Source organism: Neofelis nebulosa, chromosome 2 (genome assembly GCF_028018385.1).
Source record: "Neofelis nebulosa isolate mNeoNeb1 chromosome 2, mNeoNeb1.pri, whole genome shotgun sequence".
NCBI classification, from domain to species: Eukaryota; Metazoa; Chordata; class Mammalia; order Carnivora; family Felidae; genus Neofelis; species Neofelis nebulosa.
Window position 1 is genome coordinate 201,677,336 of NC_080783.1, and position 24,708 is coordinate 201,702,043.

General features: G+C 56.3%; 1 protein-coding gene across 10 annotated transcripts in view; it reads left to right on the forward strand.

The window, feature by feature from the left end:
* AHDC1 (AT-hook DNA binding motif containing 1) overlaps positions 1-24,708 on the forward strand; it is a 64,009-nt gene that overhangs the window by 20,984 nt on the left and 18,317 nt on the right. For 6 of the 10 annotated variants that reach the window (XM_058718447.1, XM_058718450.1, XM_058718444.1 and 3 more), the window contains one exon: positions 21,958-22,136. The exons of 1 other annotated variant lie outside the window; for it this stretch is intronic. The gene's annotated coding sequence lies outside the window, so the exon portion shown is untranslated. Of the gene's footprint in view, positions 1-5,697; positions 6,028-19,885; positions 21,553-21,957; positions 22,137-22,325; positions 22,561-24,708 lie in introns of those variants that run through there. 3 more of the 10 variants (XM_058718448.1, XM_058718452.1, XM_058718451.1) reach the window with 3 other exon arrangements.

Genomic DNA, 24,708 nt, shown 5'->3' on the forward strand with positions numbered 1-24,708 from the left:
AGAGGCTTAGCTAATATAGAAATAGAAATAACCCCCCGTCTGGACAGGAAATGGAGCATAGTGATCAAGAGGGCAGGCTCTGGAGGCAAATCCTAGCCAGGCTGCTTCCTACCCTGCGATCAGAGCAAGTTGCTTGAGGCCTCATTGTCAAAGTGAGGAGTAATGCCGGTACCCACCTAAGATGGGACAATCTGTGAGAAGGGATTAGCACAGGGCCTGGCACACTGTAAGCACTCCATTCATTCATTCATTCCCCAACTATCAGGTGCACATTTAGTGTCAGGTACTTTTCTAGGACACACAGCAGAGAACAAAGTAGAGAAAAACCCCTGCCCTCAAGGAGCTTACATTTAGAGGGTGAAACAGTTAACACCAAAATAAAGTAAAATACATGCTGTGTTAGATGTTGATGAGTGTCAAGGAGAAAAATGAAACAGGGAAAGGGCTTGGGGAAGGCCAGGGTTGCAGGGTTAAGTAAACTTATAAATGGAGATTATTATTAGTATTATTTGTATAGCAGGTTTTAGTAGAAAAAGCACCTTCCAGTTTATAAGGTGTTTTTCCTTCATGAGAATTACTCAAGGTGTAGGTATTGCTGTCCCCCTTTTGTAGATGAGGACACTGAGGCTCAAAGAGAAGAATCTGACCCAGGAGTCACAATTGTGAGGATAGTGCTGGCTCCCTAGGACTCCGGGTGACAAGAGAGCGTTATTCCCAAAAGTCTAGAGGACAGAAGGAGGGGTTAATGGGGGAGGATATGGACAGTGGCCAGTGACCAGGGATGGAGCTGAACTGGAGAGCAGGGGCAGAGGCCTGCTTCCTGAAGCCAGAGATGCAGTCAGCATACCCCAGCATGGCCTGATCAGGGTGAGTTCAGAGAGTGGCTGGACCCAGGGGCAGCCCTGAGGGCAGAGCGGGGGCAGCAGGCTGGGCCTGAGACACTGTGTGATTGAGCAAAGGGGCAGAATCTGTCCAGAACTGAGTGAGTGTGTGGGTGGTATGGAGACTGTGGGGAGGGGGAAAGAGGAGAGGAAGAAGTTAGCTCCACTGACCAGACAAGAGGCCACAACGAGGAAGGAGGTTGGCGGGGGCCAGAGCTGGCTGTGAAGGCTCTTGAATGTCAGGCTAAAGACCTCAGCAGCAGTAGGGAGCCATTACAGGTTTTGGAGCAGGGACATTGTGTCACGAGAATGACACTGAAGAAGACAAATGTGGCACTAGGCAGAGGAGGTTCAGTGGAGGCATTTTGGAGGTGGGGAGCCCACTGGGGGACTGTCATAGCTGAGCAAGAAAGAAATGGCGAGGTCAGGTTGGAGAAACAGCTTGGACTAGTGGAAAGAGGGACCTGGGAGATGAATTCCTGACCGCTAGCTTTGGGTCTGCCTCACATTTTCTTTCTTACTTTATTATTATTATTATTATTAATTTGCCTCACATTTTCTGAGGGGCCCTGGGCTAGTCCTTTCCCATCTATTTCCCCATTTGGATTGAACTAAAGACTCCCCCACCCCCTCTCTTTTTTTCTTTTTCCCTAAACATTTGAGCAAAGGATCCATTTTGAGAAGATGATGGAACTTCTCTTCAGAAAGATACAAAAAAAGTTTTTTGGTTACAATGTTGGGAGGTTTACAGATCTGCCAAAGTCCATCCATGGAACCAAATTAGGTGATCAATAGTAATAAAAATAGCAGGTAGCATTACATGCTTATTACAGGCCAGGGGCTTGGCAGAGTGGTATACATCATGATCTTGTGAAGTCTGTTCAACAACCCTGTGAGGTAGGTACCATCATTATTATTCTGCTTTACAGATGGGGAAACTGAGGAAGCCTAGAGAGGTGGAGTGATTTGCCCAAAGTCAAACCTGGAATTGGAGCCTGCCATTTGAAGCTCCCTGGTCTAGCTTTCGGGGGGGGGGGGGGGGGGGGGAGCGGGGGCTGGGGGAGGGTACCTGTCCCACATGACTCCCAGGTAAGTGACTTGCTCTGGAGACTGCTGGGAAGAAGTAGGGTATGGGGCTGCTCTGTCTTCTAGGTCAGATTATGCTCTGCCCCCTTGGCAAGAGAGGACTTACTCCTGACTCTTTGACTCAGCCTCCAGTGCTATCTCTGGTATCCACCCTCCCTTCCCATTCCCAAGGCCATTAGGAAGGGCCAGTGGGCTTCGATCCCTCTAGGGGAGCTCAGAAGTGGAGACACCCTTTCCATCCCAGAAAAGAGTATTGGGGCCCATCTCCTGAGATGAGAGTGGAATCTGGACCCAAACAGCATGTGGTCCATGTTAGGCTCTGGTTTAGACCCTGGTCAGCAGTACCATCTGGAAGGAGGTAATCTAGATTAGACTAGGGCATAGCCTTAGGCTGGAATCTAGATTTATGGTGGGTTGGACTTGGTCATGTAGAACAGAGGTTGGCAAACCTTCTGTAAAGAGTTCGATAGTACAAATTTTAGGCTATAGACCATTGGGTGTTGGTCATGACTACTCAACTCTGCCATGGTACCTTGAAAGCAGTCATAGACAATGTGTAAATGAATAAGCATGGCTGTGTTCCCATCAAACTTGAGTTATAAAAACAGCGGGTTGGATTTGGCTCTTGGGCCATAGTTTGCCAACTCTTGATCTAGAACCTCATTCTTCCTAAGGATGTCTAGATCTTAAATGTTACTAGACAGTGATCTAAGCAAATAAGGTTGTGGCCTCAGGGCTATCAGGCCGGTTAACATGGAAAACAGTCCATACCACACTCTTGCTGGGATCCAGATATTGAGAATTGGTGAACAAGACATGTAATAGACAGTGGTTTAAAGCAGACTAAGCCGTAATCTCTGGCTGAGCCTAGATTCACAGAAAGCTGGGGTGGGGTGGTGTGGGGTGGTGAGATTTAGACCAACACATAAGGCTGTGGTCTGAATATAGGGAAGTGGGTGAGCTAAAGCCACACAGATATTGATCTAGAGCAGGCAAAGTCTTGGCCCTAAGCCAGAGTCCCATATGATCTAGAACAACACTGTCCAATAGAAATGTAATGGGAGCCATACATGTAATCTAAATTTTCTAGTAGTCACATTAAACAAAGTTAAAAGCAATAAATGAATTGATGTTAATAATGTATTTCATGTAACCCAATATACCCAAAACATTACCATTTTAACATATAATCATTATAAAATAGTTTCCTTTTTTTCTTCTTCTTCGTATTTAGGCTTCCAAACCTGATGCATATTCTGTGCTTATGACATATCTTAATTCCAACTAGCCACATTCCCAGTGCTCAAGTTAGTTTCCACCATATTGGGCAGCACAGGTTTAGAAATGGGCTTTTCTTTGGGACCAGGATCCAGAGGAGTCATGAGCCAGAATGATCTGGAGTGAATAGAGTTGGACACGCCAGGGGTTATACTCTTAGTGGACTTGAAGTGGATGTAGACTGGCTCACCCTAGGGGAGCATTTAGGCTCTGGGTTGGGAGTTGGGAGGGGGTCCCTCCTTTGCAGTCCTGACCAAGTGGCCTCCAGCTCTTCCCTCCCTCATCCCAGAGTCACCTCCGAGTCAGGAGTCTGGTCTGGCCTGGCAGGTGGGGGTGGGGCAGGGTAGCAGCTGGACCCTTGAGGGAGCAGGAGCTCCACCCCTCCAAGCCAGCTGCTGCCAGCCTTCCTGGACTGACTGTGTGGAAACAGGGGGCCCAGAGACAGAAATAAACTGCCAGGTTTCCGGGGCGGAGTGGGGGGCCTGCCAGCCTTTGTGCTTCCTTGCTGGAGGGAGGGGGGGGGCAGGAAGCAACTCCATGCCCTGTCCCAGGCTGTTACCCCTCTGTGCCATCTCCCCTCACCCCCAGGTGCCTTCACTCCCATGGCTCTGAGGCTAGGCTAAGTCTAGAATTTGGTGGGTTAGTGAACCCTGTGGGCCCAGGAGCCTGGGTCAGACCCTTGGGAACAAAGGGTGATCCCCAGGGCCCTAGACAAAGCTTTGTGGCCATGGGGATAGTGCCTGTGTGCTCATTTCTAGGACTCCATCCCAGGGAAACCTGCTAGCTACCCCAGGGCAGAAGCTGAACAGATTCAGAGCGTTGCCGTGGGGTATTAGACTAGGAATTGGAAGATCTGCATTGGATGCTCACCTCTGCCACTAACTGGCCAAAGGCAACTTTGGCAAATCACACGTTGAGCCTGTTTCCTTCCCTCTAAGAAGGGTGTTTGTCCTGCTGATCTCAGGGCACTGTACTTCAATAGTTAACTCAGACTCTGGAGCCAAAGTTTATCTGACTCTGGCCTCTGCCATTGTGTGAACTTTAGCAGGTCACTTAACCTTCCTGAGCCTCAGTTTCTTCATCAGCAAAAAGGGGATATTACCTACTTTATGGGAACCTTATAATGAAGTGAGTTAATACATGCAGGGCAAGTACTCAGTGTTGGCTATTACCATTGGGTAGTTGATAAGTTCAGTTGAGTTGTAAGTGAAAATACATTATTCACATGCAAGGGATTCTTCCCCTGGAAAGAGTTCTCTCGGACCCCCTCATTTTATAAATGGAAAAACTGAGGCCCTCAAAAGGGAAGGTGTTTTGCCCAGAGAGGCACACAGCAAGTAAAACCTTTATTTGGTACCCACCATATAAAGCCAGGTAGCACATCCCCCATTTACAGGTAAGGAAATCGAGGCCGATGATTGGCCACTGGTGCACAGTGGCGCTATCCAGTGAGGCCCGAGTCCGCCGCTGGGGAGGGAGTGCCCAGGCCATCCGTGCTCACCCGAGGAGGGGCGTACAGGTAGCGGGCGCCCTGGAGCCGCCGCCGGAGCCAGGCGCGCTATTAATAATCCCGCCGCTCCGCCCGCCCGAGAGCGCAGGTCCGGACCGCCGCCGGGCGCCTCCCGGGCCTGGGCCGGGGCCGGGGCCTGAGCCCGAGCCGGATCGCGGCGGCCCTCCCCTTCCCCCCGCCACGTGACAACCCCCCCCCCCCCCCCCGACTCCGCGGGCAGCCGAGGGCCCGGGCTGGCGGAGGGCGGGCCGGGGGCCAGGAAAAAGCCGAAAACACCGAGGTTGGGCCGCTCCCCTCCCGCTCAAAATAGCCCCCGGCCGGGGCTGCCACGCATTCCGCCGGGCCCGGGGCGCGGGAAGGGGCGGCCGGCCCGGCCCCCGCCCGGCCCGACGTGGCTGCCTCGCCGGGTTGGAGGTGGGGGGGCGAGGGCGGGCCGCGCGGCCGGCCGGCATGTGGCTCTCCTTCGGGGAGCCTTGGCAGCCCGGACTGCGCGCTGCGCCGGGATGATGGAGAGCTTCTGGAATTTCCTGCAGCTGGAGAGCGCGGCCGGCCGGGGGAGCGGGCTGAGCGCGCGGCTCGGGAAGGGGCGCCTCGAAGCCCGACCCTAGGGGGCGCCTCCGCGGCGAGGGCCGTGGGGGGACATCTCTTTACCCGCCCCCAGGCCGCTGGAGTGGAGGGCGGCACACCTCCCCTCCCCCCGCCGCTCTTCGCGGGTCTGGCGGGGGTCCAGTCCCGCCCCTCCCGGCCTGGGCGGCGGAGAGGGGCCAGGTGCAGGCAACGCCCCTCCCCCAGCCGCCTGGTTTCCCTCTCGGCCCGTCACCTCCTCCAGGAGTCAGAAGCTCCACGGCCTCATCTGGGAGGGGGGGGGGTGGCAGGGATCAGGGGGCAGCGCCGGCCTGCCAGGTAGCCGGAGAGGCGGCGGCGGCTGCGGCGGCGGCGGCGGGAAAACTCGGAGGCGGACTGTTCCGGCCCGAGAGCTGCTGGGCCTACGGACCAGAGCCTCCTGCTCGAGCAAGAGGAGCCCCAGGGCTTCTAGGAGGGAGGCGAGGCCGTCTTCTCCCAACACCCCCCCCCCGCCACTCCCCTCACCCCCCCGCAACTGCCGAGCGGGTGGGGGGCGGACGTGCCGGAAAAATCCTGGACAGTTTTCTGGACGTTGGCGGCAGCTTTCTTTGGGGGCAGCTCTGCACCTTGCAAGGTCCTGAAGTCCAGAAAAGGGCTCCGGGAGGGAGGGGGTTCCTTTTACAGGAGCCCTGAGATCCAGGGGAGTAGGTAAGTGGCCTCTCAGGGCTCACTTTTGGAAGGGGGAGGGAAAGAGGTCTACCTTGCCCTTTGTGGGGGAGGGGAAGGGATGCTTTCCCACACTTTGCTAGTTCCAATACCATTTGGCGCTCTGCAAACTGTTGAACCGTTTGGCAACTCAGGCGCCTCCCTCGCCTGGGGTGGACTACCTCTCCCCTTGCCAAGGGTCCCTGTTCAACTTCCATTTCCTGCCCCAGCCCAGCACACCCTCACCACGTTAAACAAAAGCAGTGGAGGTGGGTACAGTTGGAATCCCTCCTCTGCTACCCACTGGTTGTGTGACCTTGAGCTAGTCCCTTCACTCCTTAGTCCCTTTGCTCATCTGAAAAACTAGATAATAGTAGGTAGGCCATGGCCTTGTGGAGCTTCAAGTTGCACAATGTTTAAAGCAATTACCACAGTGTCTGCACGTAGTAAGGACAGGAAATAAAGGGCACCTGTGTAACATACAGTCTCATTCAGAGCACTTAAAGTATTTGAATCCCCTTCCCCTCCAACAACCCTGTGAACTTTGGCTTCCCCAGGTAAGTAGTGCCTCTCAAGCTGGGGAGGGTGGAAAGATGTTGGTTTTACTGGGTGTTCATTTATTCGTTGAACACATAGTTAACGTTCTCAGCTAGCTCCAGACTAGGGAAGAGACATTGAATTTGTGCTGGGGACTGGCCACCAAACTTTGTTAAAGCTGCAAGGGCTGTTAGAAGTCCTTCCTGCTAAGCTAGCTCTTAGTACAGATGGAGGAACTGAGGCCCACAGAGGGGGCCAGGTCTCTTTATAATACTCCTTCTAATGTTCCTTGGGAGTGGGAGTGGGGGCTGGCAGGGAGCTCTGGGCCAGGGGAAGCTGGGCAGCCCCTGGCCTGGCTCCCTGGGGTATGGCCTAGGCAGTCTGAGAGTCTGGTGGAATCCTGCTTTCCTTTCCCTCCCATCACCGCGCTGACCTTTCACTCCACCTCTGCTAGAGAGTGGGTGGGGGTGGAACCCAGATACCCAGATTCAAATTAAGATCCCTGTTGGCTCCCCCTCAGCCCAGGATGTTGGGCCTGGGCCTGTGTCAATTCCCACCCTTCCCTCCCCCCATGACCCCCCCCCCCCTCCAGCTCTCCCTGTTTCCTGTTGGATTGGCCTTCCTTATGTACTGGAAGGAACTCAAGGCTCCATTTGTTGTCTGTGTGAACTTGAGCAAACTATGTGCCTCTGTGAGCCTCAGTTTGCTTTTCTGCAAAATGGAGTGGACATAAAAGCTACCTAGCAGAACACCTCTTTCAGGAGCATCCCAGAGGCTTTCTGGCAGAGGTTCATTTAAATAATAAAAGCCAGAGATTCCCTAGAATGTACTTTCAAGGCCAGCAATGGGGAACAGAGCCTTCCTTTACCTGTGGTTTGGGGAAGCAGCTTGGGGGGTGGGGGTGCCAGGGGCCCTGGGATAAGAAGTGGGGGTGGGGATGAATGTCCACCAGACCATTTTGGCATAGTCCAGATTCGAGCAAATTTATGTGGCCCAGATTCCAGGGCTGCCAGGTGTCCGTGTCTTTGAACCCACTGCTGGGCAGTTCTCATAAGCTCCTCTCTAGGACTGTAGACGCCCTCTCCTGACTACTCCAGCCCCACCTCCTTCCGCCTCAGGGAAGCCCTCCTGGGCTTCCTGTACCCCCTCAATTTCTCTCCAACCCATAGAGAGCTCTCCGTGAGAGACTGAAGAGAGAGGGACCAGTAGCCACAGTTGGGCTCTGTGACTTCGGGCAGGCCACTTCCCCTCTCTGGGCCTTCATTTCCTCCTGCATAGCAGAGGAGGCTGGATTAGTGACTCCCTAAGGCACCTTCCAGCTCTGACAGGCTCGGAGACTGTGTTGACTGATGTATCCTAGGAGATAGGAGCACACAGAACCGAGTCAGATGGGAGATTCCTGTGGAGGTATCCCCACCTCCAGAAGACTGGAGTGCCTCCCTTCCCTACACACATTGCTCAGGGACACTGGCAGAGATTGTGGTGGGCGGAGGGGGCATGGCACCCAAGCGAGTGGTACTGCTGATTCCCAGGGTGTCTCTTGTCAGTAGAGAGGCCTGTGCCTAAGAACAAGAGTTTGTGTCAGTCGGGGCTGTGAGACCGCTTGCTTCTAGGGGAAGGGAATGTGTGTGTCAGTGACCAGTCAGCCTCTAGGGAATGGGGGGTGCGGTGCACGAGGCAGCTAGCTTGTGGGATGGTGTGTCCGGAAGAGCGATCGAAGGGGCCGTATATTGGGGTGTGTGCAAGACAAGAAAGCTGGCGGTGGCAAAGAAAGAAACGTAGGTGAACCAGAGAGCGAAGCTCTGGGTTCGGGCAGACAGCGCGGGGAGCCTCCAGCCCTACTGGGAAGTGATGGAAGATTCAGCACAGTCTGACACAGTACGGTCTTGCCTGTGCCTAGGTTAGTCGGCTTGTTTACAGGTGTTGAGCTGAACCGCACTGTTCGGGATTGCAGTTGTCATGTTCTATTGTAGGGGTTTCGTCAAGGTTTCCTGAACAGTGAGTGTCTGGCTGTTTTGAGGGGTGTGTGTACGGGACTGTGTTTATTGTAAGGCAGCGAGCAGCGCCTGTCCATTTGGGGTGCTTATCAGATTGTACGAGAGGCATCGGTTCTGGCTGTTAGAAAGCCTTAGGCTACATTAGGGAGATTGCCTGGCTGTAAAGGAAGGTGTTTTCAAGCTGTGAGCGAATCCTGGCCGCGTTTTGGGTGCCTCTTTCCCCTCCATCTCTTCGGGGAGGGAGGTCTCCTGTCTTAATCAGTGCCTCCGCAGGTAGGCAAGCAGGCGGTTGCTAGCCTGCTCACACTTGCAGTAATTTTACCACGGTGCCTAAGTCAGGAACAGGCGTGAATTGACCTTTTAACCCCTTCCCCGCCACAGGATTAGACTCTGTTTCCTGTTCAATCTCCTCCAGAACCAGTTCCATCCCGCCTGGGGGGCCCCCCCAAGGAGCGGATAAGCAACCCCCCATCTCTCCTCTCCTCCCTCCCCTGTGGAGCCTTGGGGGGGGGGGGGAACCTGAGGGCCAGGCTGGTGCAGGGTCTGGCAGGAGCTGAGGGCCCAGGCGGGAGTGATAAATATTGAAGAGGAGGGATTTCGGTGTGGGCTGGAGCAGCTGCAGTGGTTCGAGTGTCACACTATCTCTCCCCAGGTTTACTGACCCATTTCCATTCACGCGGCTGCCGGTTTCCTAGCAACGGCAACAGTCCCCCCAGAACAGGCGGAGTGTGTGTCTGCCATTAGCGACTGCCGCAACTGTGTCAAGGTTACCCCGCTCCCTGCAAACCCACCCCGGCGGGTTTGTTTTCTGCCAGCGCCTGGCACACACAGTGCCAGCCAGGGAGGGGGAGGGGAGGGGGCTGGGGGCCAGCCCAGGGGCTTGGGTGGGGGTGGGGGGCCCCCCCAAGGAGGAGCTGCAGTTCCCGGTCCAGTGGGAGCCAACTTGGACTGAGGCCGAAGCAGCTGCCCCCCCCCCCCCCTCCTTGGCTGGTGGAATTCCTGAGCCCGAGGGGAGCAGGGGGCGGGGCTGTCCCTCAGCCCTGACCCCCGAGATTCCAGAGCCTGGGGGGAGGGGTGTGGGCCGAGGGGCCTCCGGGAAGCCTGCCTGATCTGACCCCACCTGGCTTGTTCTGCTCCTGCCCTGGCTTCCTCCCACTCCTGCGCAGCAACATGCTCTTCTCTGCTCACAGCTCTTTGTCCCAACCTCTGTGCCTGCTCTCTCCCCCCTCAGACTCCCCAGGGCAGGGTTGTATTTCTCCCATCAGACTAGGGGCTCCTGAGGTTGGGGTTCATGATTTGTTCTTTCCTTCTCCTCAGTACCAGCTCCTGACTGTTTTTCCAAATGTCATGGGAGATGAGATTAAACAGTTGGGGTGGCAAAGGATAATTTTTCTTAACAGGGACTAGCAGGGCAAATGCCCTCATTCCACCTCCTCAGTGAAGTCAATTATGCTTGCAATCCCCAGGCCCCCCCCACACACCCCCATCCCCCAGGTGCAGAACTCCAAGTTCTGCACCACTTAAACGGGAGTGGCCATAGGAAATAAAGTTACCTCTCTTTTTCACCCTAAAAGCCTGGCTGCAAAGGGTTAAAGCAGCTGCACCCCCCCCCCCCCACCTTGCCTTGGTATGTGAGCTCCCCCAGGCTGGGGGGATGGGAGGATGGGGGGGGGTCTGTCGCCTTATAGCCACTCATGTGGTCAGCTCAGACCTGACCAGTCACATTCCTGCCCAGGAGGACTGGGGCTTGAGGTGGAGGGGCAGGGGCCTGGAGGGGGCTGGGTTGGTAGGAATGGAGAGGGGGTACCAAGAAGCTGGAGCAAGGGGCTGCTGGGAACATGGAAGCATTATGCCACATAAACCCCAGAAAGCCTGAATCAATCTACCCTCCATTCCTCTGGGCCTCGGTCTCCCTGTCTTTCTTCCCAGTTTGCACCTGCCAAAACATTCCCGTGATCCACATAGCTGTGATACAGGTACAGACCTGGTCCCACTTCTAAACAAAGAGAAGAGTGTGGCAGAAGCAGTTTCTGACATGCAGAGAGGCACAGAGACTTGTGGGTAGCCTCCAGTGTGACTTTCCGGTGCTTGGAGGAGGTCGGCTGGGTTTTTGGCTGGGTCAGAGGCTCTGAGATCTAGGGTACAGAGCAGGCTGTGCTAGACAGTAGAAAGAGACCTGGGCGGAGCCCCAGAAAGCCTGGTTCTTTGCCCGGCCCTGTGCTTGACTCCTCATGGCCTCAGTCTCCCCATCTGAGGGGCTTAGGCCTGTGGTCTCTAAAAGTCCTCCTGTCCTATAAGTCAGTGGCTCTGGGTTAGGGATGAGGAGTGGGGGGCGATGGTCTGGAGGGATGTGGGAAGCTGCCAGCTCAAGGGGGAGTTTGCAACGCGATCCCAGAGCGAAAATAGCCCAGGTCATTTTCAGCTGCTTAGGCTGAGGGAGGTATCTGATCCTGGCAGGGCAGGGCAGCTTGGGCAGGGGGCAGGGAGGAGCATTCTGTAAAGCTCTCTGGGAAACCGGACCCCAGGATGGGAGGGTGGGGAAAGGTTGGCAAGCCCAGCCGGGCTTCCTGAGACCCTCTGGGTCCTGGTAGCACCCCCACCGCCAACCCCACTCCCACAATGAAAAGACTAGGAATGCAGAGGGTTAACCGGAGGTGAGGGTTGCACTCCGGGCCCCCTTTGGGTCCTGGCCTGGATGAGGTGAAAGGTCAGCCCCAAGGAGTCCAGGCACAGCTGGGGAAAGAGTAACCCGATCCTTCTCCCTAGCTGGCTCAGGGGATCACAGAGCCGCCTCCCCCAGGAAAGGTGCTTTGACATCCCCAGGAAGGAGTTTGTTTCTACTTGTTCTCAGCAGGGGTTGGGGGCTAAGGGAGGATCTTGGCCCAAGGGGTCTGGGAGAGCTGCAGGCCTGGCGCCCCAGCCAGTATGGCAGTGCTTTGTCATCCCGGGGTCAGGGGAGGTGGAGGTGAGCCTGCTGGAAAGGTTAGAGGTAGCCTGTTCTGGCCCTGCTCTCACTCTCTGCCCCATTTATAATGACTGACAGCCAACCTTGGAGATGCAAAGCTTAGAGGCTCTTCCCCCTCAGCACACGTACACTGTCTGATGAGTGAGAGAAACCGCCTGATACTACTGATACTAGACTGTGACATTGACATGTGTTTGGGGTGGAGAATTACACCTTGACTCAGATTGTTTTGCCGTCCGCGGTTGTGTGTGTGGTGGGGTGTTAGAATGTAAGGTGCTATGATTGGTAGAGACAATACACAGAAGAACATGGGCTCTAAAGTCAAGTTTGACTTGGGTTCAAATCCTTGCTTTTGCCTTACGTGAGCTAGTAAACCTAAACCTCAGTTTCCCCACCCACAAAATGAGACTAATACCACTCCCCACAAAAGGTCATTGTAAGGATGGGCACAGAATAAGGGCTCAGTAAAAAGTAACCTTAATGGGCTTGATCGTCTGCTAAGGTGACCCTGTTGAAGCTCCTGGTCTGACTCTAGAGCCGGAAAGAGTTGGTGAGCTACAGATGGTCTGAGAGAGAGGGGAATTATGAGAATGTGACTGCATCAGTGTCCCCAGAGCTGTGTGTGTGGCTGTGGGAGTATCCAGGTCACTTGGGGTGGGATGGTGTGAAACGAATGGTGTTGAGCCTGTGGCAAAAGGCGGTTGGGGCAAGGTTCTTAAAAGTGACCTCTTGGGTCGGCGACAGCCCCCCTACTCCCCACCCTGGCAGGCTTTGTGCAGCAATGTGTGGGTGTAGCTGTCCCTGGAGTGTGGCTGTAGGTATGTTTGAGAAGGCGCAGGCATCCCAAGAAAGAACAAGTCGCCTTTTGTACGCATCCAGCCCCAGGCTGGGCTGGGCCCTCTCTGGGGGATCCCCTGTTTCCGCGCCCAGCTCCCCGCCCACGGACAGCGCCCCAGCCCCGCCCGCCACCTGATGAGGGGTGGCCAGGTGGCCTGAGCGCCCCCTCCCGGGGACCGCACTTCTGGCCTTGGGCAGGGGTCTGGGGCTTTCGGGCTGGGGGAGTGCCCGAAACCCTGACCCCGCCTCTCGTGACATCACTCCAGGTGCTACCAATCTCCAGGAGCCCTGCCCACGCCCTCCGCCCCCACTCCAGGCACCAATCTCTTGCTCTCCGGAGGCTCGGTGGGTGGAGAAGGAGGCAGGGCCTGGCGTGTGGGGCTGGGAGACCACAGAGGGCCTCCTCCTTCCTGCTCTGGGAGGGGCTGAACATGCGACCCTGAGACCTTGGAGCTCAGCTCCCTTTGAAGGAGCTCACAAGACCTCTCACAGGGAGCACTCTACCTTGCTCACCTATCCAAATCTTACCAGCTACCACCTTCTGCAGGAAGCCTTCCAGAACCGGCCTCGCCCTCCCCCGTCTTTTTTCTGATTACCTCCCCCCTTTTAGCGACTCTCTGTAATAACGGGATACCAGTATACCACTAACTAGCTGTAGTCCACTGATCAGTTTACTGCGTACCAAACTGCTCTGTGTTTTTCATGGAGTATCTTACCTGATGGATCTCAGATTGTTTTCTACTTTGTATTATGAGCCTTTCCCACCCACTGGATTGGGAGTTCCTCTGGGCAGGGGCCCCAGACGCAGCCTGGCTCAGCATAGGCACTACTGAATGTTCAGGATGGATGATAGATGAAGCAGGCTGCAGGGGGAGAGGACCCTGTCAAAAGTCACGCAGAAAGTAGGTAGAACAACCAAAGCTAGAAATGGGGTTTCCTGGCCCCGCTCAGGTTTTTTGGTTCTGGTGTGTGACCGAGTCAGGAGTTGCACAGAAAGATGCCATAGACCTTCCTTTTTGCTATAGGAGGGCCTTTGTCTACCCTCCAAAGATCAGAAGAGCCCAAAGTCTGATCTCTGCAATCTATACACCTTGTACCAGGATCCCTGACTTCTGGGAGGCTGAGGTGGAGATGCTGGGGGAGCAGGGAGGGGTTTTGCAGGCCAAATGGGCAGTTCAGGGCTGTACTGTGGGCCCAGTAGTTGGGGGGGGGGGTACTGGTTCTGGGGACATAAAGATTTAGCTTGCAGGTGGGAGGTTCCAAGTTGGGAGGAGTGTTGGGAGCCAAAGTATGTGGGGGTTCAGTGCAAGAGAGGCAGAGATTATGCTGGGCCAGCAATCCCAGCACCAGGCTGGCCCAGTGGAATGCTGGGAGGCCCGGGGGATGGGGCCAGGCAGCCAAGGTGTCTCCGGTGGCACAGAAGCAGTTAAGAGCTGCCTCAGCCCGTTCCTTCAGACAATTAGTGACATCTCGCTTGACAACACCACACTGAGCCGATGCAGACCTCAGCCCCCCTCCCAGCCCCCCCACGGCCGCTTCAGCTGTTTATTCTTGGGCTTTAACAATTGGGATTCTGACTTGGAGGAGCGGGCGCCCCGCGCTGCCCTCTGACCCTCCGTCGCCTTGGCAACTGGAGCCCGGTAGGCCTGGGCTCTGCGTTAGGATTACAGATCCTGAATTCACAATCTTGCTGCTCCCCTGCAAGCAAAAACAGCAGCAGCAGCATGCGGGATCTTCAGCTAGACTGGAGGGGATGGAGCCAGAGGGTCCCCAGGGGCTAGCCTGAGGCCCGGGTGGGAACCTGGGATGCCCACAGACGACCTGTAGAGCTGTGCCCCACTGGCAGCCTCCGTGGGGTGGAGCAGGGCCCAGAGCCCTCCTCAGCCCCAACCTCTCCCATCCTCTGTCTGGAAACTTTCTTCCTGGTAGAGCCCCGAGGGCAGGGGCAAGGCTTCTTCATCGCCCCCCCCCCCCTTCTTTTCCCCTCAGTCAGCCCCCTACCATGCCCAGAACTCCAAGTGCCAGCCGACTGTGCCCCTGCAGTGCCTGCAGCCATGGCAACAGGCCCCCCCCCACCAGCTCTGCTCCTTCCTTCCCCCCCACCGCCCCCCCATCAGCCAACTGCCCCAGCTGAAACCGGAGCCGATGCATCTGTGAGCCTCATGCCCAGACCCACATTCCATTTCTGTCCTCTGTCCCCCCCCAGCTCTGGCGACGACATCTCCCCCCTCCTCATGCCCCCTCCCTCCTCACTCTGTGCTGTCCCCCCTCACACACATACACTCTATCACTTAGGGTCTCCCCCCTTCTTCCCGCCCCATTCTCTGTGTCTCACCCTCTCCGACTGTCTCTCTTGGTCTCTGGGTGTGTCAATCCCTGTCTGTCTCCAGCTCCCTGCGGTGTCCTTAGTTCTCTGTGCTTTGCCCTGTCTGTGGCAGGCTCCTTCTCCATCTCTTCCCCTCTTTGTGGATCTTGCGCTCCCTTTCTCTCTCTCTCTCTCTCTCTCTCTCTCTCTCTCTCTTTGTCTCTGCCTCATCCTGCCTGTCTCTCTGTGTCTTTGTCTTTTTCTTCCTCCTCTGTCCCTCTCTTCTGAGTTCTCTTTTGCTGTGTTCCTTCCTCCAGCATCCTGTCCTCTGTCTCTCTCATCCCCTCCCTGCCCCATCTCCTTCTCTTTAAACATCATTCTGCCCTGTGTCTTTTGCCCCCGTGCTCTTCCTCTTTCTCTTTCTTCCTGAATCTGATTCCTTACTTCGTTTTGCCTTCCCTCTTCTCTTCTTCTGACTCTCTCCTCTAATTACATAGATTTCTTTCTATGAAAGAATAGAGGAAGTTGTCTTCCTCTATTTTCCATTTGGTCATTTCCCTCATGGCCCCTGGGTTGGAACAGGGATGGGCCCCCCCCCCCAGAGTCACCCCAAAGGAGTCCCCTTTCAAATAGGGGCCAGATGCGCTGGTACCTTGCTGGGCATCTATAGTTGAATCTGAGGTGGGGAAGGGAGGTTCTAAGGTCAGAGAGCCTATAGGAGATGGGGTGCCAGATGCCAAGCGTGCCAGCCTTTCCAGGCTTTAAGAGCACAGACTCCATCCATCTAGTCTACCTTCTGCCCTGGCCTGCATCCATCTAGTCTACCTTCTACCAGGCCAGGCCAGGGCAGAGAGTAGTTCCAGGGGCTGAGCTGGCCCAAGAATCCCCCTGGCTGTAAGAACTCAAAGAAGAGCATGTCTGGGCCTCACCAATTCCTGGGATTGGTTTCCTCCCCTGCTATAATGATGGCTGTCTCCGACTGTGCCTCAGTTTCCCCCAATGGCACAAGGGTACTACCCTAGCTCTATTTCTGACTTCTTTAAAGTACTTTGAGTTCCTGGAACAAAGTTAAAGTTGTGCAGAACAGGGAAGGGTTAGAGTAACTTCTGCCCCCTTGCTTATCGACACCACGGGGACTCCAGCACAGAGGAATCTGTCTCAGGGTAGGGGTAGAATAAGGGTCTGGTCATCTTAAGTATGAGTAGAGGACCGTGCCCCACCCCACCACCCCACCCCCAGGACTACCAGCCCCTGCTGTCAAGCCCTCTCTCCCAGTCTGGGCAGTGGCCTCTAGCCCTCTTTCCCACTCACTGTCCCTCTTCAAGGAATGAGCTTGGAATCATGGGAAACAGGCCCTGGGTTGGGGGTGCCAGGCCTCCAGGGCCTAGCCCTTGCCTCTGGGTGTGATGGGACCTGGTCAGGCAGACAGTTCTAGGACCCTGAGGTCTGGGCACTACTCACAAGGGGCCAGGCGGGGGAGTAGGGGTGCCTGGGGGAGGCGGGTTGCACGCAAGGCATGCTGGGCCCCCTCGGTGGGTGGGTGGGGGGGAACAAAGCTGGCATCGAGGCCTCAGCTAAAATTAGCCGCTTCCCTGCGCGGGAGCGAGCATGCCTGCCAGCCGCCCAGATCGCCGCTGCCTCGGCAGGCCATCTGTCGCCACGTTTTGCTCAGTCCCCCAGGGCTCCCCCAGCTCCAGCCGTCCCCAGGGGCTAGAGGGACTCTGCTCGGAGACTGTCCCTGGCCAGGGCTCTGGGCTCTGCTGCTGTCATGCTGTGTGACCTCAGGCTAGGCCTGTCCCTCTCTGGGCTCCTGGACAACAAGCAGACTCTGCACACTGACATCCCAGATACCCCAGTCCTTCTAAGCACCAGATCCAGGCACTGGTCATAGGCTGGTGTGTGGGCTGCCTCCTCCCTTAGATCTGGCCCTCTGGTCCAGTGTTTGAAGATGAGCCGAGTGGGGTTTAGGGTAAAGGTTGGGATGTATAGCAGACTCCTGTCAGTTTCCTTGGTCTTGACGCTAGGGCAGCTCTGTGGCCAACAGCACCCCAACAGCCTCCCCTTCTTCCCACCCAACTCGTTATTGACATCCAAGCAGTCTTAACAGAAACAGCTTCAGGTGGGAAACTAGGGCTGGAGACAGTTCAGCTGCTACGAACTTGGACAAGAAGCTCCCATTTTTTGAGCACCTGCCCGCTTCATATCACATTGTCTTGTGAGGCTATTACCATCCCCGCTTTACAGCTGAAGAAACTGAGGTACAGAAAGCTGAGGTTCCCTGTGAGGAAGCAGTGGAGTCAGGGACCGGACTGCTGTGTCCTCCTTCCCAAGGCCCCCAGTGCTCTGCTAGCTGGTCTCCAGCCTCAGCTTCTTTCTGGCCCTTCCCTCGCTGCTGCCCCTTCCCCCTCCCCAAAAGCCATAGAGACTGAGCTGCTGCTCCAAGGTCACTCAGCTTGGCCTGGGAGGAGCTCAGACTTGAACCCAGGCCCCTTGGCTCCTGGCCTCCCTCACTCTCTGGCCAGCGGGCTGGGCCTGTTCCCCGGGTGAGTCATGCCCCTGGACTTTGGCCTCCTTGTCAGGCTCTGTGGCCTGGATTTGGAGAGGGGGCCTTCATAAGGACTAGGGGCTCCGTGCGGGTCTGAAGCTGTCATCACACTCCCTCCTCAGTCCCGGGCCCTAAGGACATGGTAATAGCAGCCTCTAATCCACCTCCCCACCACCCATCTCTGAGAAGTCTTAACAGGAACAGCTAGCTCCTCAGGTCTCAGCAATAGCTGTCCCTCCACCACTCATGCTGCCCCCTTCCTAGATCACTACATTCAATTAGAAATGGGGCAGGGGTGGCAGCTTGGGGAGGTGGCATTTTCAGGTCGTCCGTGTGGCCAGGCAGCTTCCTTCCCAGCACTCATCTACCGCAGCACCAGGCAGACAGGTTACCCAGGAGGGAGGCCACAGCGCCTCCCCTCCTGGTGTCCAGGGACCAAGGTCACGCCCAGAGCCCTGTGCGCCTCCACCTCCTCCTGGGGCCAGTGGTGTTTATCACTGGGGCAACATGCGGCTGTGCCCGGCTCTGGCAGTGCTGGGGTGACATTCATGCCCTGTGAGCTGTGACGCCTCTGCAGGCAGAGGACAGCACCACCCAGGCTGGCGACAGTGATGGGGGAGCAGTGGGGGTGGGTTGTCACCTGTTCTGAAGCAGTAAGGGGGTGATATGTTGTGTGCCCCTCCAGCAGTCTGAAGGGAGGACTCATGGGGAAAGGGTGAGGTTGTGGGCAGGGGTCCTCTATACCTTCCTCACACCTGGGAGGTAAGGCTTATGTGTGTGTGTGTGTGTGTGTGTGTGAGAGAGAGAGAGAGAGAGAGAGAGAGAGAGAGGTTCTCTGCATTTCACATTCCATCGTGGGTGTAGGAGTGCCTGGCTGCATGTTAGTTACACCATTGTGAGGGTGACAACCTGTGTCCCTATCTCCTGTTGTCTGGGGGTATCAGATGTGCCCATCTCACACTTTGGGCGAAGTGACAGGTTATGTACTTCGCTCATCCTGTTAGGCGGGTAGTTACCAACCCATACGCCTGTCTCTGACTGTTGGGTATGTGTGAGATGTCACCATGTGCCCATCTCATGCTGTTGTGGGGAGTGACATGTGTGATTATCTCATGCTGTTGGGAGGTTGTCAGTAACTTGGGAGCTTGTCTCTCACCCTAAAGAGACAACATGTTGCCCAGTGGTATGGGGCCCACAGTTGGCGGGGCCTTTCCGTGTAGACCACAGGACCCCAAAGGGCTGGCCAGGGGAAGCATTCAGAGCCGTGAGCACAGGGACAAGTGTGAGGGCGGGGGGGGGGGGGGTGTCTGAGTCCCACATGACCTGCCTTCTGACCCATGTGCCAACCCTTGGGACTATTTCCCAGAAGGAAGGACCCAGTGTTTTTCACACGATGTGGCAAGCGGCCTCTGGGGCTGGGACAGAGGTGACTGGGGAGGTGGGGCACCAGGCAGGGTTGGCGTGGGGGTCTGTGTCCCTGCAGGCGTGGGGGGACCCCAGTCCCTGCCTCTTCTGCCCCTGAAACTGTTAAACTAATTAAGGCTGTGGAGCCGCAGGATTAATCGGGGCAGCTCAGCGCGGGCCGGGAGCTCAGGTAGTCGATTAGTGCGCCGCGGAGGATATTGGATTTCTGAACCGCAAGTCAGCACTATTCGGCCTGTTATCTCGCCGAGGCTCGAGGGTCAGGAGGCGGGAGGCTCCGGGCGTGCTGGCCGCCCCCACCCAGCAGCTCTCAGCGTCCACTCCCCCTGCCCACACGCCACCGGGGCCATCTCTGTGCCCTCACCCAGTCCCTCTCCGGGTGTGCCCTGCATCTCGCCCCCCTGTCACCCTCCCAGTCCCTTGACCAGTGCTGATCTCCCTTCTCTGTCCCTCCTAGTCTCACTCACACTCTGTGCCTGGGGACACCCACTCCCGGGCCTCTGACCTGTGTCTCCACCTTCCCGTCCACTGTGGCTGTCCCCCACCCTCTGAGCCCCTCCCCATCACCAGTCTCTGCCTCTCTGGCTTTTGTGTTCTTGTGTGCCTGTCACGCAGTTTCTGTCTGTCACTGCCTGTCTGTCTCTCATGTCTCTCTGTCTCAGTTTCTCTCCCTCCGTGTGTCTGTGTATCATTCTCTGTCCCTCTCTGTCTTTTCCTTTCCCTCTGGGGTTCAGTCTCCCTCTCTTTCTCTCTCCCACTCCTTCTCCCTCTCTCTCTCTCTCTTCCTCTCTCTCTCTCTCTTGTGTGGTCTCGGCTGGTGTCTGCAACCAGAACAAATCTCCCCCAGCCAACACCCCCTGAACAAGGAGGCCAGAGCAGCTAATGGGAAACATGTGATTCTGCCTTGCGCCTGGAGCACCGTGAAGGGAGCCTTAGTCCCAGCTCAGCCCCCCTGCCCCCTCTCCTGCATTCCCCCCACCACACTGCCCCCCTCCCAGCATCTCCCCCAGCCTTTGCGGGCACAGTTGCAAGATCCCCAGTTATTCCCATTTCAGGGGGTGTGGGGGGAGCTGGCATTTATCAGTTGGGGAGTATCAGGTTGTGGAGGGGCTGGGAGCTCCATGGGTCCCTCTAGCCCGCAGGGCCAGGCAGACCCCATGCAGACTTCTTACCACCCCCCCCCCCCCAACCACCACCACCATATGTAGAAGAACAGGGCCAAGATGAGCTGAGCTGTGGGGGCCTGGATGGGGGACAGCCAGTCCACCCCCACTGGAGGGCTCTGGGGCCACCCAGATTTCCATCTTTTCCGCCTTCCTGGGCCTCTGGAGAGCTGCAGAGGTGGGGGCTCCCAGAGGGCTTGGGAGCTGCCGGGCTGCATTTCTGTGCCCACCCAACCACGGGGAAAGGGGGGATGGACCAGAGGAGGGAGGCTCTGGCAGGTTGGAATTCTCCTTCTCTGCCTGTGGATAAATTGTCCCTAATCCAGGCTTGGGGAGTTGTCTGGCTCCTACAGAGAGAGAGAGAGAGAGAGAGAGAGAGAGAGAGAAGGCAGGAGATAGGAGGGAGGAGGGAACCAGGCACACAAACACAGTGACACAGACACACACTGTTTCACAAAGGGTCTCACATGCAATGCACATGCACACAGACACGCACCGAGGAGTTACACAAAGGTACTGCACAAACACTGAGGCACTATTGTGCTGACAGGCACACCATGGCACACAGACCTTCACACACATGTTGACACTGACACATAGCTATTTTGGCACACACATACAGTGATATGGCACAAGGACCCACTGACACACACAAAGGCACCCAATGACGAGGTTACACAACACACATGAGTGGACACACGCACCAGCGCATCCTGACCCACAGTAAAACAGACCCACGGGGACACCGTGACCAGACACACTGTCACACCATGACCCTGAAAGCCCAGAAAAAGGCAGAGGTAGGAGGGAGGTAACACTGATCCACAGTGACACCAGTGCCCGCAGTCACAGGCCTCAAGATTGGAAACCTGCAGGGACAGCAGAAGATCAGCCAAGCGCACCCCCCCCACACACACACACACACATCCAGAGAGCTCTGAGACACCCCCCGCCCCCCACACACACATCCAGAGAGCTCTGAGACAGGCAGAAGCCGGTTCAGCTCCTGACACAGCGCGATGCAGAGAGCCAGGCAGAGCATGTGCACACACACAGGCACACTCAAACCCAACCACAGCTGGGGTCAGGGTGCTCGCACAAAGGCGGACACACATTTCTATGTCCTCATAGGCGTGCAAACAGGCTCAGCTGGACACACAAACAAAGCTGAATAGAGCCGGATCAACACAGCCACACATATAACTGAAGATACTGAACCCAGGTACACATCAGCCTTTCACACATGCGCACATACGCACACACACGCACACGCACACACACACACACACACACACACGGCTGACCACACAGACTATAACTGAGCAAACCTAGGATCCTATGCGTGTACACTCTTAAACACATATGTATACACACAGACATTTAGAAACACACAGAGGCCAAAAAGACCCAGGAGCCCACATACAGGTGTATTTACCCAGACAGCTGAACATTCACAAACGTTCATTTACACAGGCACGATCTCTACCACACATACAAATTCCCAGGCAACCAGAACCTGTAAGCAGTCCATGAGGCCTGGTTCCCAGACCCCCTCTGGGCTCCAGTACAGACCTCGGGGAGGCAGACAAATGGGCAGGAAGCAGGAGGGTGGTGAGAAGGGCCATGGTTATTAAAGAAAACAAGAGACCTAACCAAGTTGCTGATGGAGAAGAGTACACGCCAGCTGCATATACACCCCGCGTGGAAATCTGCATTCACCATCGCTTTGAACAGCAATTCTCACACCTGCATTATAAGTAAGCTGTTAGCATATACAGTTTCCCCAAAGCATTCCTCCCCATTCATAAGATCTCCCCATTTTGTAGATGAGAAAACCAAGAGCCAGAGAGGGTAATTGACTTGTCCGTGATCATATGATGAGGGTTGAGCCAAGGGACTGTGACTCCCGATGGTCAGGTTCTTTCCACCGTAGCATGTGTGTTCATGTTCATGCATGTGGGTACCTACATATACAATGATACTGTTTCTCAGTAGGAACCTGGGGTTTCAAGAGACAGGCTTGCCGTTCCCCAGTGGAATGAGATTGTACCTGATTTCACTTTTTGCAAGAGTGGACCCCATCCAGGACAGCCTCCTGGTCCCTCTAGCTGGCTCATCTTGTGACTGTGCTCATGCCTGGGGTGTTGTGTTTGCTTCCACAGATGGGAGCTTGCCTACCTGTCTACCCATTGGCCTGGACCCCAGAGCCTGCCCAGCTAAGTGCATGCAGAGGGCCCCGGTTTCGGGGCAACTCTCAGGCTGCCGCAGGGACTACCCTGGAATCACTGGTGAAGACAGGCCTTTCCTGCTGAGTCGGACCTTGTCTGCATAGCCTGCTCAGGTAACAGTGTACAGGGAAGCCAGGTCTTTGCCTGGGCCACCACCAGGAAGTGGGGATCAGGGGGGACTTATTTCCCAGTTTTAGCAGGAATTCCACCCCCCACCCCCCAGCTTAGGCCAAAAAGAGGCCCTGGATAGAATCAAAATATATTAATTAACCCAACTTACTCAAAACTCCCCCACTATCCAGAAAGGGCAACTGAGGCCCGTGGACATACAGCAAGTCCCCACGAGTCCTGCCTCCTAGTCCGGGGACTCTTCCTGACACTTTGTTGACGGGAGACAACTGGGAAGAGAAAGGGGTTGTGACAATGACCAGAACGCAGGGCAGAGATGGAAACCAGAGTGCCTGATGTATGCAGCTGAACTCCCCCCACCCCCCAACCCTACTGGAGTTTGTGGAAGCAGAGAGCTGGGAGGCCAAGGTGAGGTGCTGGGAGGACCGGGGTCGTTCAAGTATGCTAGGTTACCCTCATAAGATGAGGTGGGGTGGGGGTACTGCCTGACTCCCTGCTTCTGGCCCAGTTTAGCCCACCCAGGCTCTAGAGCCACAGAGGCCAGGTGGGGCTGCCCTGCCCTGCAGAGGCAACTCCCTGAACTGACACATGAAGCCTCCGGGGTTCCAGGAAGCTCCCTAGAGCCCAGCCTGCCTGGGGACTCCACCCAACTTCCAAAAGAGCATTCCTGGGGCCTGAGGTCTGGGGGTGGGGCCTCCTGGGATGGTAAGGGTGGGAGGTGTGGCTATGGGAGGATGCAGGGCTGTGTGTACCCAACTGTAAATGCACAGGGCGTCTTGTGTGCCAGCACTCAGGCTGTGTGCAAACAGGTGTGTGTAGGGCTCTGTCCTTAGGTACACAGGGTTCTGTATACAGGAGTTAAATAAGTGGACGGGGCTAAGGGACGTTCGAGGGCTCGAGGTGAGTGTGCAGGATCCAGAGTGTATACTGGGTAGCTGCGGGGATGCTGCAGTGTTGTGTGGACCACACTGGATGGTGTATGTGTGCCGGGTGCTGGAGGGGTGTCTAGACAAGAATCTGACACACTGGGGTGATAATGTGGGCACACTGGGATGGTGTGGAATGTGCACACAGGATCTCTCCGCATGTCCCTGGGGAAGCTTGTGTTCAGGGTTCTGGGTGTACACTTGAGGGTGGTGTGTGCATGTGGCTCCATTTGTGCTTTGGAGGTGGGCTGGGCAGGCCTTCAGCTGAGCCGGGCTCAGCAGTGCCCAGCCTTGTGGCCAAATCGCTGAAGTCACTTCCTTTCCAGCAGCAACTTTCCAGGAGGAGGAGTTCTTCAGACCTGGGCGGGGAGTGGGGGGGGTGGAACAAGGAGCTCTCAGGGGAAGGAGGTGGGCGGGGGTGAGAGGCTGTGGGGAGGGCCTGGTGGGGCTGGAGGAGGGGTGTCCTCCGGGAGACCGAAGGAAAGACTAGGACAGGAGTCTGGAAGGGCCAAGGGCAGGAGGGGATGGGGGTGGAGCAGGGCGGGAAGCACAGTCCCTGGGTGACCTCGGAGGGAGGAAGGGAGGGCCGCCCGGCAGGGTGACCCTCAGGTTCAGCCAGAGCTGGCGGTGGTGCCCACAACACCTGGCACCCAGGGCAGGGGGCTGGCAGGGGGCGGAGTCTAGGGAAGACCTGCTTGCCAGGTGCCCTGCTCTGGGCAGGAAGGGGGTGGGCGAGGGCTGCACAAAGGAGCTCTGTGTGGCTGGGGGTAGGGTGGGGTGGGGTGTGCTATACCGTGGGGGGGCCCTGATGACTCCAGGAGGCCAGGCAGGACTTGCTTCCCCTTGGGGGCATCAGTGGCTCTAAGGGGACACCTAGTGGCAAGGGAGGGTAGTGCATTTGGATGACTGAGGTGGGAGGGGGTAGAGTAGAAGGCAAAAATTAGAACTGGTGATGAGGATTGGGACTGTTGGAGTAGGCTGCAGGGGAGGGGGCTCACTCTCTGGACAGTGTAGAAGTTTGTATCAGAGGAGCTCAACAAACCTAAATTCAGACTCCAGCCCTTCCATGTCCTGGCTGTTTATCCTCAAGGGCATTACTTAACCTCTCTGTGCCTTTATTTAAATGCCAAATAAGTGATGGCTGCCATTATTATTTTCATCATTATTCTTCTTAGTAGGATTTTGGGCTGGAGTCTGGTAGGAAGAGAATCTTTAGGCACCGTTGGGTGGGTGGGAGGGGGCTAAAGGAGATTGAGAGGGGGGCTGCATATCCTGGGGGATAAAGGCCCCAAGGGAGGTGATGGGGAAGGGCCCACAGCAGTAGTAATAGCCCCTTTGATACAGTGTTTTCCCTCTGAGGACATCCCTGGGCCTTCAATCCAGGCTGGGAGGGAAATGGTGTTGGGGGGGTGGGGGAGGAGTGTGCCGGCTGGAGAGAGGGTCATGAGGCCGGAAGTGAGAGCTGGGGCTGGCAGCCTGGCTCCCCTGGGGAGGCTGTGGGTGGGGGAGGGGGAGGCGGGCTGGGGAAGGGGTGGGGTGGTCACAGCCGCAGCGGGGGAGGGTGGGGCTGGGGACTCAAGGATGTGGGCTGGCGCTTCCCGGCACTGTGCACAGCAGGTTGGGGCCCCCA